Source organism: Phragmites australis, chromosome 24 (assembly GCF_958298935.1).
Source record: "Phragmites australis chromosome 24, lpPhrAust1.1, whole genome shotgun sequence".
Classification (NCBI taxonomy): Eukaryota; Viridiplantae; Streptophyta; class Magnoliopsida; order Poales; family Poaceae; genus Phragmites; species Phragmites australis.
In genome coordinates, this window is record NC_084944.1 from 7,847,512 (window position 1) to 7,861,793 (window position 14,282).

General features: G+C 51.3%; 1 pseudogene; it reads left to right on the plus strand.

Moving 5' to 3' along the window:
* Window positions 1–12,804: 12,804 nt before the first annotated feature.
* On the plus strand, window positions 12,805–14,135 carry LOC133907153 (uncharacterized; annotated as a pseudogene).
* The last annotated feature ends 147 nt before the right edge of the window (window positions 14,136–14,282 follow it).

Here is a 14,282-nt window from a genome sequence, read left to right on the forward strand (position 1 = left end):
GCAGACCTGCTGCACGGCGTAGGCGATGTCGGGGCGCGTGATCGCCAGGTATTGGAGCACGCTGGCTAGACTTCTGTAGGTGGTGGCGTCGCTGATGAGCTGGCCCTCGGTGGCTGAAGCCTTCGGCTTGGTGTCGGCCGGGGTAGCCACTGGATTGCACTGCGCCATCCCGGCGGGTTCCAGCAACTCGTCGACGTACTGCGTCTGGGACAGGAAGAAACCACCGCGATTGCGCCGAACATCAATGCCGAGGAAGTACGCGAGTGGCCCCATGTCCTTGACAGCAAAGGCGTCGCGGAGGCGGCCGATGAAGTGGTGCAGCAGCTTCGTCGAGGACGCGGACAGGATCATGTCGTCGACGTAGAGGAGGAGGTACGCCGTAGCACCATCACTGTTGAAGACAAATAGCGAGGAGTCCGCCTGGGATTGCTTGAAGCCCAGGGACTTGGCGTGGCTGACGAATCGCTCGAACCACGCACGTGGTGCTTGCCGGAGGCCGTAGAGCGAGCGAGACAGGAGGCAGACGGCGTCCGGGTTGTCGGCGTCGACGAAGCCGGTGGGTTGCTGACAGTAGACGCGCTCCTTGATATCGCCGTGAAGGAAGGCATTGGAGACGTCGAGCTGATGAGCAGGCCAGCCATGTGTCGCCACAAGTGTCAGCACAGTCTGGATCGTTGCCGGCTTGACCACCGGCGAAAACGTCTCGCCGAAGTCGATGCCCGGACGCTGATGGAAGCCGCGGACGACCCACCGAGCCTTGTAGCGCTCGAGCGTGCCATCAGGGTTGAGTTTGTGCTTGAACACCCACTTGCCGGAGATGACCGAGGCGCCCGGCGGCCGTGGAACGAGAGTCCACGTTCTGTTCGCGAGCAGAGCGTCGTACTCCTTGCGCATGGCGTCGTGCCAGTGTGGATCGGCGAGGGCGGCACGAACGCTGCGAGGAACCGGTGAGACAGCTGCAGCCGCCAAAGCATACCTGGGGTTCGGCTTGTGCACACCCGCCTTGGCTCGTGTGACCATGGGGTGGTTCACGGGGCCGGTCGAGGATGCCGCAGACGTGGAGCCAGTGGGCGCGTCGTGCGTCGAGGCTCGGGCCCCGTCGTGCGGCTGGGAGACCACACCTGCCGAGGGATCCGGCACACCCACCGCATCGTGTAGATGGGTCGGAGGAGGCTCCGGTCCAGCGTGGCGCACGGTGCGCGCACGTTTCGGATGCGGAGGTAGATCGGAGGCGAGTCGCGGTGTCGACGGTGAGTCTTGTCGTGGCGCGGTGAGTGGGGTGCGGTGACGGAGCGTGGTTGAAGGGAAGACGTCGGGCGGCGCCGCAGGTGCACGGGGTGCAGTAGACGTGGGGACGCCGTCGCGGAACGGGAAGTAGGCCTCGTCGAAGAGGACGTGCCGCGACGTGATGACTCACCGCGTCGTGGCGTCGAAGCACCGGTAGCCGCGGTGGTCGCTGGGGTAGCCGAGGAAGATGCACGGCGTCGACCGCGGCGCGAGCTTGTGGCTGGCCGTGGCGGTGATGTTGGGGTAGCACCGGCTGCCGAAGACGCGAAGCTCGGTGTACGACGGCGCGACCCCGAACAGTAGCTCGAACGGCGTCGTGGTACCAGTGGCACGACACGGCCGTCTGTTGACGAGATAGGTCGCCGTGGCGAGCGCCTCCGCCCAGAACGCCAAGGGTGCTGCACTGTGAATTAGCAAAGTACGAAGACAATCGTTAAGAGTCCGAAGGACTCGCTCAGCGTTGCCGTTTTGCTGTGAGGTATATGGGCAGGAGAGGTGAAGCTGGATGCCATGTGTGGCGAAGAGGAGACGGAGGGCGGCAGAGTCATACTCGCGGCCATTATCCGTTTGCAAAGCGAGCATAGGTAAATGAAATTGCGTCTGAATGTAAGCGAGGAAGTCACGAATGGTGGCAAGCACATCAGACTTATTTCGTAGAGGGAAGGTCCATAGATAATGAGTAAAATCATCAAGAAAGACGACATAGTATTTGTAGCCAGAATTGCTAAACACAGGAGCAGTCCAGACATCCGAATGAACCAATTGAAAAGGGAAAAAGCTAAGAGTTTGTGACTGACCAAAGGGGAGACGCGTATGCTTGCCCAAACGACATGAGGAGCAAGAATGAGCATCTGCCTGATTACATTGAAAGGAAAAATTCTGTAAAATTTGGGAAAGCACAGGATGTCCGGGATGCCCGAGCCGTTGATGCCATAAGGAGACTTCAGAAGTGGCGGCGAAGGCTTGATGATGAGGGAGCCGCAGAGGGTAGAGATCGTCGCTGCTCTCACATCGGAGCCTCTCCTCCTTGGTTCGAAGATCCTTAATGGAAAAACCAGCCGGGTCAAATTCGACAGAGACATTGTTATCGCGTGTAAGACGGCGAACGGAGATTAAATTTTTAATCAGTGAGGGGGAAATCAGGACGCCGTTCAAATAAAGGGGAGATGTGGAGGTGGGGAGGGAGGTGTCGGCACGGTGCGTGACAGGCATACGGGTGCCGTTGCCGATGGTGATGATGGAGGAAGAAGGATGAAGGGAGGAGGCAGGCATGTTACCAGGTGAGGACGACATGTGGGATGTAGCCCCGGTATCAAGGAACCAGTCGGACGCGCTCGGAGGAGATGGGACGCCAGCGCCTTGCAGGGCGGCGTAGAGCGCGGCGTTGTTGTTGAAGGGCGACGCCGAGGTGCCTGTCGAAGAGAGATGGTTGGCGTTCATCGCCTGCTGTGCCTGGAACGGGGGCCGTGGACCGAGCACGCCGGCGCCCGGGGCATGGAAGGGCATGGTCCACGCCTGGACCATACCCTGCCAGGGGTTGTACCCCGCCGCCCAGGGAGTAGGAGCGCGCAGTTGCTGGCCACCGTTGTTGCCGCCGCCGCCGCCGCCGCGGCCGCGCCGTTTGTTGGAGCGGTTGTTGGTGTTCCGGTTCTGGCGCGGTGCGTTGGAGGAGGAGCCGTCGGAGGAAGCCGAGGAGGGGTTGGGGGCGCTGGAGCCGGACGACCGAGCACCATGGGACGCGGCGAGGGCCTGCCCAGCCTCGACGTTGCTGTCGTGCTGCAGGCTCAATTCTTCCAGAAGGAGGAAGGAGCGCGCACTCATGAACGTGTGCGGCGGGAACTTGGAGGTGATGACGGGCTTGGCGTAGCGGTACTTGGGATTGAGCCCACGGAGGAGGTTGAGCACGTGGCTCGTCTCGGAGACGGGATGTCCGATGTCAGCGAGCTGGTCGGCGAGGCGCTTGAGTTTGGTGCAGTACTCGTTGACGGTGAGATCGCCCTGCTGCGTCGACCGGAGCTCGGCCTCGAGATAGACTGCACGCTGCAGTTCGTTGTCGAGGAAGTAGTCCTCGATAGCTCGCCAAAGAGAGTACGCCGTGGGGCTGGGCCGTCGCACCATGTCGAACACGGCCTTGGTGACGGTGGTGGAGATCCAGTTGACGACGCAGGCGTCGACTTTGCACCATTCGCCGTCGCGCTCATCGGATGGCGTCGGCGAGCGAACGTGCGCCTCCACGCCGAAGAGAACCAGCGCAGAGTTGAAGAAGCTGCGCCATTGGCCGTAGTTGGCCTCGCCGTCGTCGAGGGTGACGGGGACGTGCGAGCGGATGGAGACGCCCTGGAGCACAGCAGAGGAGGCAGGCTCGATGGGGCTTCCATCGTCAGAGGAGGCGTCGGGAGAGTGCGCCATGGGAGCGGAAGCAGAGGAGAAAGGATTGATGAACTTGGACTCTGATACCATGTAAGAGTGGAACATGAGAATAGAACAACCGATCAATTGTATTGATCAATGGTGTTCTACATATATAGATTACAAGGCCATTAGGCCATGCGCTGGGCGCACTATGCGGATCGTGGACGCACGGAGCGCGCACGCGCAGGCGAGCGAGTGTGCGGGCGAGCGCGCATTGCGGGGGCGCGACGGGCGTGCGCGGCGGGCGCGCGAGAAGCACGCGGCAGTTGTTGACGCAGTTCCGTTGGAGACTTAGCCGTTGTTGAACTTGGCTTGCTGACAGCGCAATCTACAAATCCTGACCCTCTGCATGGTCACCGTAGCGGTACCTCTGGTTCTCGGTTCTGGGCCCTTTTCGGCGACACTGATTCAGATGATGACAGCTCTGATGGCGGAGCCCAATCTCTGTCCTCGGGCAGTTTCTTGCGCAATGCGCTAGAAGCAGGCTTCTCCGTGCAGGAGGTTCAGAAGGCGGAGGCCTCGTTAGACTGCCCTGAATCTTGCGCAAAGGTGAGCGCAGTCGTGACGCCAGAGATTCCAAACCATTATGTCGCTCTGGCAAGGAAGATCGTGTAATACCCCTGAGTTTTTAGGAAATGTAATGTGAAGAGTGTAATACGAAAATTATGAAAGAAAAGTCGTTGATCCCGTGATATACTAAATGGGCGCAAAAGTGGATTTTTATACATAGCTTGGATGGACGATCAGAGACCGCGGATGCGTAGATCTCGTCGAAATGAATCTATTTTACTATTCAAACATCCCGTTTGGATGCCCTTGAATCCGTAGCGAGCCTAATAAATCTAGACCGTCAGTTTAGTAAAAAAAAGGAACCAACTAAAAAGAGCCTCGGGCCTGACTCATCCAACCCCTAGGCCCAGGCCGCCCTAACCCTAACCCTAATATCGTGACCTTCTTTGTGCCGTCGTCATCATCGGTTAGGTAGAATAAAAGTTATGACTCAAACAACGAGCAACTCAGAACCTTGGTCGAGTTCTCAAAAAAAGTCGGAATGGGGGATTTTAGGGTTCGGCTAGAGAGAGTAGTTTAGACCAGACATCCAATGTTTAGTCACGTGATCACTTTGGGACAACCTCTGAGTACGATATTGTTCCTCAAGTTTTGAAAGTGCCAGTGCTAACGGTGTGAAGCCGGCTTCTCATCACGATTAAAGCAAGTGTATGACGAACCCGTGCTTTGGCACAATTTGCTCGTTGGATGTTTTATTGATTTCTTTTAGTTGTGCTTATCTAATGTTTGTATTTTTCTGAGTTCCTTCGATTCTAGTTTCATGAATTATGTTTATGTCAAGATTCTAGTTTCAAGTTTTCTGTTGTTCCTTTACATATCATTTATGTCCCAGTGATACCAGCTGTGCAATTTGGATCTTATGTTCAATTCCTGTAAGTGAGTAATGGCTCCACTTACTCGGTTTTACCGGTGAATGCAAAGGAAATTCACATATGTCCGTATTAGTGAAAGGACAATGATGTCGCCTAGAGGGGGTGAATAGGTGATTTTATAAAAGTTGGCCCCATTTTGTAATTTAGCCTAAACTTGCAGCGGAAATAAACTAACAGATTTTTCACAAGTGAAAACCTAAATATGCTAGGCTCAATTAATTCACAATCACGCTAAATAAATGTGAATGTTACAATCATAGGGTATGGCAAAGATTATTCAAATCTAGCAAGATATGCAACAAAACTTTAATTGAAAATTTTGAAATTACTGTTCATCAAATGTTCCGATCCTGTTCATCGAATGTTCCGATTTTGCTGGTCATCGTATGTTCTAATACTATTCATCAAAATTTCCAATGAATGCAAAATAACAGATTTGAATATCATGAAATTAACTCAATGCACATACAAATAAGCATACAAGCATAGATATCAATATAATGCATAAGAGTAAGTAAATATGGAGACAAATGATTTGTTACCGAAGTTCGGATATTCACCGATATCCTATGTCTTTGTTGAGGAAGCTCGATCACACTTGAGCCGGGTCTTCTGAATTATTTTCCTCATGAGGTTGCACACATGCACTATTCACCTCCACTATGGCCAACTCTTTCCCCACTCCGAAGATGGTGAGTTTCGTAACCATTTCTGGGCCTCCTCACAATCTTCACTTGAGGAGATCACGAGCAATCCACCACCGAGTTATCTAAGAGACGATGGTCTCCAAGAGTAACAAACTCCCGAACTCACGTACGATCAATACCATGTGCTCAAACACACACAACTAATATGACACATGCGACCAACCCAAGCTCCACACACCTCACTCTATCCTCATTAAGCCACAAAAGCTTGATTTTCATAAATTCTTGATAGAGGAGAAGGGAGCACTCAAAGGTGGAACACCAAGTTCTAACACCTCTCACAAGCACCACAAAGACAGCAAAACCACTTCCAAAGCTCTGCCACAACGCAAGGAGGCAAAGAGTATTTATACCCCACTCTAAAAAACTAGCTGTTGGACTCAAACTGCATAGATCGAATATTCCGATACCCCGATCAGAACATCCGATCCCAAGTATCCCAACGGTTGAATCCAGGCAAAACTCACTCCCAGATCTACTAAAAACCACACATCAAAACTTCCAATCACTAGATCAAAACTTTCGATTAAAAACCATAAGAACCCGAGAGTACCAGATTTCTAAAAATTTGGACTTTCCGACTGACATCAGAACTTCCGATACCCAGATCGGAACTTCCGATTAAAAAACCATCCAAACCCGAGAACACCAAGTTTCTGGAAATCATACTTTCCGATAGATCGGAACTTCCGATTTTGGGATTGGAACGTCTGATCAGCACAGCTGACAGCTCACACTTAGAAAAATGACGATAACTTTTAACTCCAATGACCAATTTCGGTGATTTTAGACTCTATGGAAAGCTTATTCAGAGGGATACATATCCCAACTGAATTCATGATCTCAACCATATTAGATAAAAACAAGGAACACTCCAAAAGCCGATTCAAACACTTCCACCCACTGTACAAAGCTTAATTCCCCAAGATTAAACTATGTACCACATGAAACATGACAAGCACCATTAAGGATTGGCTACAACCACTTTTAGCCACTAAGGCCGACAACAAAAATGGTTAAATCTAAAACACCATTTAGATACCCCAGACTTGTAAAGCGAACCCTCAACACAAATCCATCTTGTACTAAGCACATGGTTTGAGCACTCGATACAACAATCGAGCAACGCTTTCGGTAGCCCCTCTTGATAGTACGGTTATCGATCCTGTAATCCGGTCTCCCACCAAACTCCTTGAGACCAGCAAAACTAGAAAACCAATTCTTGTTATACCTTTGCCTTGAGCAATCCAATCGGACTTGACGAACACATCATCCAAGCTCCGACGCTTCTCATAACTCTTCAAGGCTCATCATCAACTCCTCTTCTTTTGATGACGACGATCATCCTCGCTTCCATCTTGATCTTCACTCGATCTTCGGAAGCTTAATGAAGTTCACTTGGTTGTTTCCCATGCACCAAGTGTGGAGGACTTCTCTTTTTATATCATCTTCATTTGGCTCACCACCAACACATGAACCACAAGCATCAACCGTATAAGTTATCCACTAAGCTTTTCTTGATCTTACTCTACCAACTTGGCATATTGAATATCTCAATTCAACTCATGTCTTATCATGGAACCTAACCCCAACTCTCTCTCTCAAACACAAAGCACATGTGTTAGTCCATAAAACCAAATTGACAACTTTATACCTTAAGTCACTTAATCTCCACAAGTGACTTGGCCTTCATTCTTTATTGTCAATCTTCATATGGAACCTAACCCCACCCACTCTCAAGCACATGGCACATGTGTTAGTCCATAAAACTCAATTGATAATATCATACCTTTAGTCACTTAATCTTCACAAGTGACTTAGCCTTAACGCTTATCGTTAATCTTCTTGAGCTTCTCCTTCATCTCATGAGCATCACTTAGAGCTCATTCATCTTGATACATCTATCTTGGTTACATGGCATTTCTCAACGAATCCATGTCAATTCTTTCATACATCACCTATGAAACAACCTACTAACAATTATCAACACAATTGTTAGTCCATAGATATTGTTATTATTACCAAAACCACATTTAGGAGCTAGATAAACCTTCACTTAGATGGAACTAAAGTCTTATTGTTGATTTTCAAGAAAAAAGGAAATTCATATCGATCCTTCTCCAACGGGACCATTGTCTTATTACTGTTTTCAGGAAAAGGAAAATTTTACTATTTCTTATTCTTCATTGACGCTGTTGATGTGTCTATTCTTCTGGTTCCACACTGTATTTGCTGAGTGTTTTTCCTCACTCTTGTGGTTCATTTGGTTTTTAGGTACCCACTGATCGCGGCATGCTCAGAAGGGGAATTAGCACCACGTGGTGGCAAGTGATCACACTTAAGTTACTTCATAGTTGTCTCCATAACACTTTAGCACTATAATTGTTTAACTTGGTCAGTTAGGCAGCTTGTGGTTGTTTTGGTATATGTATCGTGTCCTTGAGTTGTATTGAATCCTAGTTTTAGATTGTTATGCTTAGTTTCCGTTTATGAATATCATGGCGGTGATGTTTGTGTAGTTTTTGCTTGTGCTGAGAAGCAGGAGTTTCAGGGGAAACTTTGCCGAAATTTCTATTAATTTTCCGAGTTGTTAGGTTTTTAGATGGGAGTTAGTAGCAATCTGGGTTTGTAGAAATCTGGGGCGTTACAGTTGGTATCAGAGTCGATAATAGATCTTTGGAAGTTGTTACTGGTTAGCTTAGGCAAATTATTATTAAAACTTGATATAGGCTCAACCAAGTTAAAACTTGACACACTGTGCATAGTAGGATGGGTTTGCATGGGCATGCTTTGCATCTACGTTTCTGTTCGGAATCCTACGTTTCTCTTGTGTGTTCCTTTAGGATAAGATAACTTTATGTTGATTGGGATCTTGTTAACATTAGGTTGATTAGAGCTATGCCTCCGAGAATGAGATGCCGTGGAGGTGCTCGTGGTGGCCGCAATGCTAGCTATGGTTGGGGTCGCACTGGCCATCGTACATGCCAAGTTAGGGAACCGGAACAGGTGGTGGAAGGAAATCAGGGAAGAGAGGTTCTTGCAGATCACTCCGTTGCTGGAGCTGCAGTTGTTGGCGCTACCCTAGTGCTCCCTGCAGTTTAGAGGATGACGTACCCAAGATGGATCTCCATGTGATTGGACATCGTTTATGGGTCGGGAACGCCGACTGATGCTGCCAATTGGCTGCTGTCGGTGTATCAGGAACCGGGGGTCCCCGAATCCCAAGGCCGAGCCAGCCATCCGCCACATGGCACCATCCCGCGAGGTCTCTCCTGAAGGATGAGAAAAGCTCAAGTCCCAGGAGAAGGTGCTTGGGGCCATAGTCAGTGGTTCCCGGGCATCCCAGTTCCCCGATGATCCACGGAGTCTAAGTACCGGGAAGAAAGTGCTCGGGGAGGCGTCTAGTCACCCCCGAGCACCCTAGTCCCCCGATGATCAGAAGAGTTGAGTTTCGGGAGGGAGTGCTCGGGGATGCGAGTGACGGCCCTCGAGCACTCGGTTCCCCGAGGATTCGTACAAAGAGTGCTCGGGAGAGAGTGCTCGGGGCTGCACGTGGCAGCCCCCGAGCACCCGGTTCCTCGAAGGTCCATGCAAGAGTGCTCGGGAAAGAGTGCTAGGGGAGGTGAACAGTATCCCTGAGCACCCGACACCCCGAGAACAAGGATAGACATTCTCGGGAGAAAGTGCTCGGGGACATGAATAGTACCCCCGAGCACTCGGTACCCCGATGACTCAGAAAGGCCCCCGAGGGGCCTGTCGATGAGGTGTCCACCAGTCAGAGGTCCGAGGCCATATTTAATGAGCGTGCGAGGCCTGACACATCCAACTGCTCCCGCCGCAGTGTCAGTTCCTGCCATGCTTTGGCAGAGAGGCGTGGGTCATTAATTGCACGGGTCCCGTCCCGCATCATCCGGCTTGCCTTGGGATAACATCGCGAGGATCAAGGCGTCCCGTCTGCCGCCCTGCTGTGGCAGAGGAACAAGACAGGGCGGGCACGCCGGGTTGCTCTGCGGCTGCCTAGTGGGCCCTCTCCACGGCGCCAGTTGCCAGGGCGTTAATGGTGACAGGTGACCGGGCGTGCGACGCATTTTCCACCCCCGGTCACTTCACCCAGAAGAAATGATGACGTATTTCCCAGTCATGGCGTCTTGAAACTTGTGCCCCCTCCTTCCCGTTCGGGGCATGTCTCGGCCGGCAGGTACTTAAAACAGCCGGCCGCACAGAGGAGGGGACGAACCAATGGAAGCGATCGAAAAAAGAGATCCAGAGCCAGAGGATACGTAGAACAACACCACGCACAAGGCACAACAAGGAAGAACAAGAGACACTGTGAGCTAGGTTGAGCATAGTTCCAACCGAAGAACAAGGAGCCTCAAGCTCTTAGTTAGGCCAACATCCTTGAGGGACTTCCTCAGGACAATTATTGCATTCATACAGGAGTAGGGTATTACGCCCCCGTGCGGCCCGAACCTGTCTAAATTCCGGTGCATTTACTCCTTCTTGCACTAGGTCGACATCCCCCACCACCGGCCGTTGCATTCATTCCCATTTATTCCTCCGACGAACTTATTCAGAATCATCCCCTCGGCCAATCTCTAAAAAGGGGTCTCTCGGGATCCCTGCGACAGAAGTTAATCCTCCGACAGCTGCGCAAGATGGAGAAGGTTATGAATGGGTGTCAGATAATGCCGAGGAGAAGGTTGAGTTCATACCACACTAGCTGTCTAGTTAGATAGACATATGGTGGGATGGAGTACTTACGGCATGGATACTTGCTTGGGGTGACATCACTTGGGAGATCTTTTTACAGTAGTTTATGGCCAAGTACTATCCATTCACTTTCCGAGATAGGATGAATGATGCGTTGAATCACATCCAGCAAGGGAGCAAGATAGTGGATGAATATGAGCGGGAATTCGGCAATATTGTTCGTTTCGTGCCCAGTGTGGCATGTGATGAGCGTGAAAAGACAAGGAAGTTATTTAGAGGACTTAATGCACGCTATCGAGAGGTGATGGGAAGAAATTCGTCCAATACTTATCTGACTACAGTTGAGGAGGCTAGAGGAATATAGCTAGAAATTCAGCTTACTGCAGAGTAGGAAGACATACTGGGAGTATGAGCACCCCAAGTGGCGACTACAAAAGGGGTCCCCATGAGGGAGGAGAGTCTTCTCAGCGACCTCCTTTTAAGAAGTTTAGGCCAAATTAGCAATCCCAACAATCTCAATCAAGCCCAAGCAGCCGGGAACTCAATCTTTCCTGACCCAACGCCCTGTAGGAAACTCATTTATGCATCTGGTTCCAAGACAGGGTCTGATTTGCTTCAAGTGTTGAAACCCCATCATTCCTCAGAGTGTGATTTTTCTGGGACGTGCCGTATGTGCGGCAAGGAGGGGCACATGAGCTGTTTGTAAGAGGAACCCAGATTCTATCATCAAGTGGTAGTGGTCTAGTTCTTCCTCAATGGGATCTTCAGCTGCTAGCTCTCCTCAAGGCTCAGTTCCTTCCACTAATGCTCCCCGAGGGTCAGTCCAGATGATGGCCACTTCCCCAGCACCATATCCATAGCTCCCTCCGCAGTACCTGCCTCCACCTCTGGCCTACTACTGGCCTATGTCCTAGCTTTCTGCACCACTTGCTCCCCTCCAGTTAGGTTGTTAGAGTTAGTGCAGCACGATTCCAGGTTGTGGGATGGCACGACTGAAAAACGGTATCATGGTGCACAAAGTGGTCAATCAGGAGGTCGTGGTCCTGTATTTTAATTCCTATTTAAGCAATAAAGATCCAAGGAAAACGCTGCAACATTGCAGCACCAAGTCTAAACAGAGTAGTATTGTAGCTCGTGTTGCTGACAATAGCCAGACTTTCTTTAGACTTCTGTGAGCGATTTTAGCGCTGAGAGCTGAGTGATCCGGCGATCCAATTGAGTGATCCCCAACAATTAGTATCGAAGCCAGATTGCCAATCTAAGGAACATTGCAATGTCACGGTGGCCTCCAACAGGTGTGTAATCCCAGACACCTCCACACCGCAGCTGCCGTGTGTCATCATCTCCTCTGTGTCGTCCGTTACATTGCGATGAAGGTGGTCATGACTTGGTGGTGTTGCGGGTCGTGAGGGAGGCATTTGACACCATTGTGTACCCGATGCTCACTAGTACCAACTATCAAGAGTGGTCCTTAGTGATATGGGTGAATCTCCATGCACAAGGGTTCTAGTAAGTGATTGAGCCCAACAACGGTTATTTTCGCGAAGATTGGCTAGCACTATCTGCCATTCTTTGGGCGGTGCCTCAAGAGATGCTGTCGATGCTGGCAATCAAAGATACAACAAAAGTGACTTGGGAGGCAGTGAAGACCATGTGTGTTGGCATGCAGCGCGTGCAAGAAGCCAATGCACAGAAGCTCCATCGAGAATTTGGCAAGATCGCTTTCAAGGAAGGCGAGTCAGTCGGTGATTTCTCCATGCACATCACCAGCCTCACCAACAATCTTCGTGTTCTTGATGATGACATCATTGATGGTGAGATTGTCAGGAAGCTTTTGCATGTGGTCCCGGATAGATTATCGCAAGTAGCTATCTCCATTGAGACCCTGTTGGCTCTCAACACACTTTCAGTGGAGGAAGTCACTAGGCGTCTGAGGGCCGTCAAGCAGCGATAGTGGCCCGGGAGCAGCGATGAGGGGGGCGAGCGACTTTTTCTCACCGAAGAAGAGTGGCTTGCGCGTATGAAGAAGCACGAGCAAGGCGGTAAGAACGGTGGTGGGCGCAGCAGGCAACGCACCAGAGGGTGTGGAAGTTCCAATGGTGTGCGCGACGCCAAAGCAGGAGCAAGTTGCTCTGCCATCAAGAGGTAGACTACACTACGTATGCAACACGCATGGCTGATATATATTGTCAATGGGATCTCTCCGGTCAATTTAGTCCGATCGAGTCTTGCCAGACAACGCTGCTGCACCTGCCATCCAATTCTCTCCCGAAATTCCGCTGCGTCTGCCGCTCGTAGGACCGCCTCATCTCCTCGCCCGGCTTTGTTCAAATCCACCACGGGCTAGCGGCGGCGAAGCGGCCCACCGAGTTCGCCTTCGCCCCGATGGCGCCGCCGCACAGCTGGATCCTGTTTGCAGGCTGCGACGTGCCCTTCAACGAGTGCCCGAGGATCATCGGCCCCAAGCCCTGTCGCGGCCTCGTCCTCTTTGGCTGGCAGTGCACGCCCACCTACTCCATGTGCAACCCTTCCACCAGCGGCCTCCTGCACCTCCCGCCGTGCCTCACAGGGTGCCCCTACTTCCGGAGCAGCGCGGGGATCGGTTTCCACGAGCCCAACGGTGAATACAAGGTGGTCGTGATCGCCACACCCACGGAGCAACGGACGATACGTTGCGAGGTGCTCACCGTCGGCGACCCCGCCGGCTAGAGGGCGCCGGCCGGCGAGGAAAGCTCGAGCATGCCCAACTCCTTCCGCGTACAAAACATGGACCCGGTCATAGTGAACGGCTTGCCTTCACTGGGCACTCGGCAGCTACCCCTTCTCAAAGCATCACGGCGTCCTCTCCTTCTCGCTCGCCAGCAAATCCTTCCGCCATTCCCGCCGTTCGCGAGGGACGACGTCCGCAGATGCTACCTCGATGACTCCAACCCGTTCACCGTGAATCCTCGGAAGCCAGGCTACATGTGGTTCAGGGAAATGCAAAACCGTATGGCTTTGTGCACATCCCTCTTATTTAATATACTCATTCATTTTTTATTTTTCTTATCTATATTATGATTTTTTCACCAACGCAAATAAACAATTTTGACAAATCATATATATATAGGCATGTATATGTGAAAATTTCCCCACCATAAGGTGCACCACGCCGAGAGGCCCGTCCTCGCCGCCGAGGTCGACGGGTGCCGCTGCATGGTGCGTAACCTCCGTCACCGTGACGACGTGGACAGCACGTTCGAGATCTGGAGGCTCGACGACTCCAACTCCGGCGCGTGGTCGCTGGACTACCGCATAGACCTGACCCAGCACATGGCGAAGAAGCTGATGACGACGTGGTTCGTCAGGCCGCTCTGTTACCTCGCCGGCGAGGCTGATCTCTCCGAGGAAAGATTATATGCATAACCAGCCGAGAGGATAAGATGGGGACCTCTATCATTCTGATACAAATCTACACCTTTCTGATACCTAGCTACCAAACCTTGTCTAATCTCGAGTTCTCGACCACCTTGTACGGCTATAGCAAGAAGATCCGCCTGGATGTGAACCAGCAAAAATTAGAAAGGACCTTAACTTTGAAGTTTGAATTGTATCACTGCCTCACAAAAGTCCTCGCTTCGAAAACATATTATTGTATTGTAAGCCCTCAGCTTCAATGACAAGTTCATGGATTTCAGAAGTTCTCTTACACTTATTCTCCAGAACCTGCAGATGTTTTGTTTCA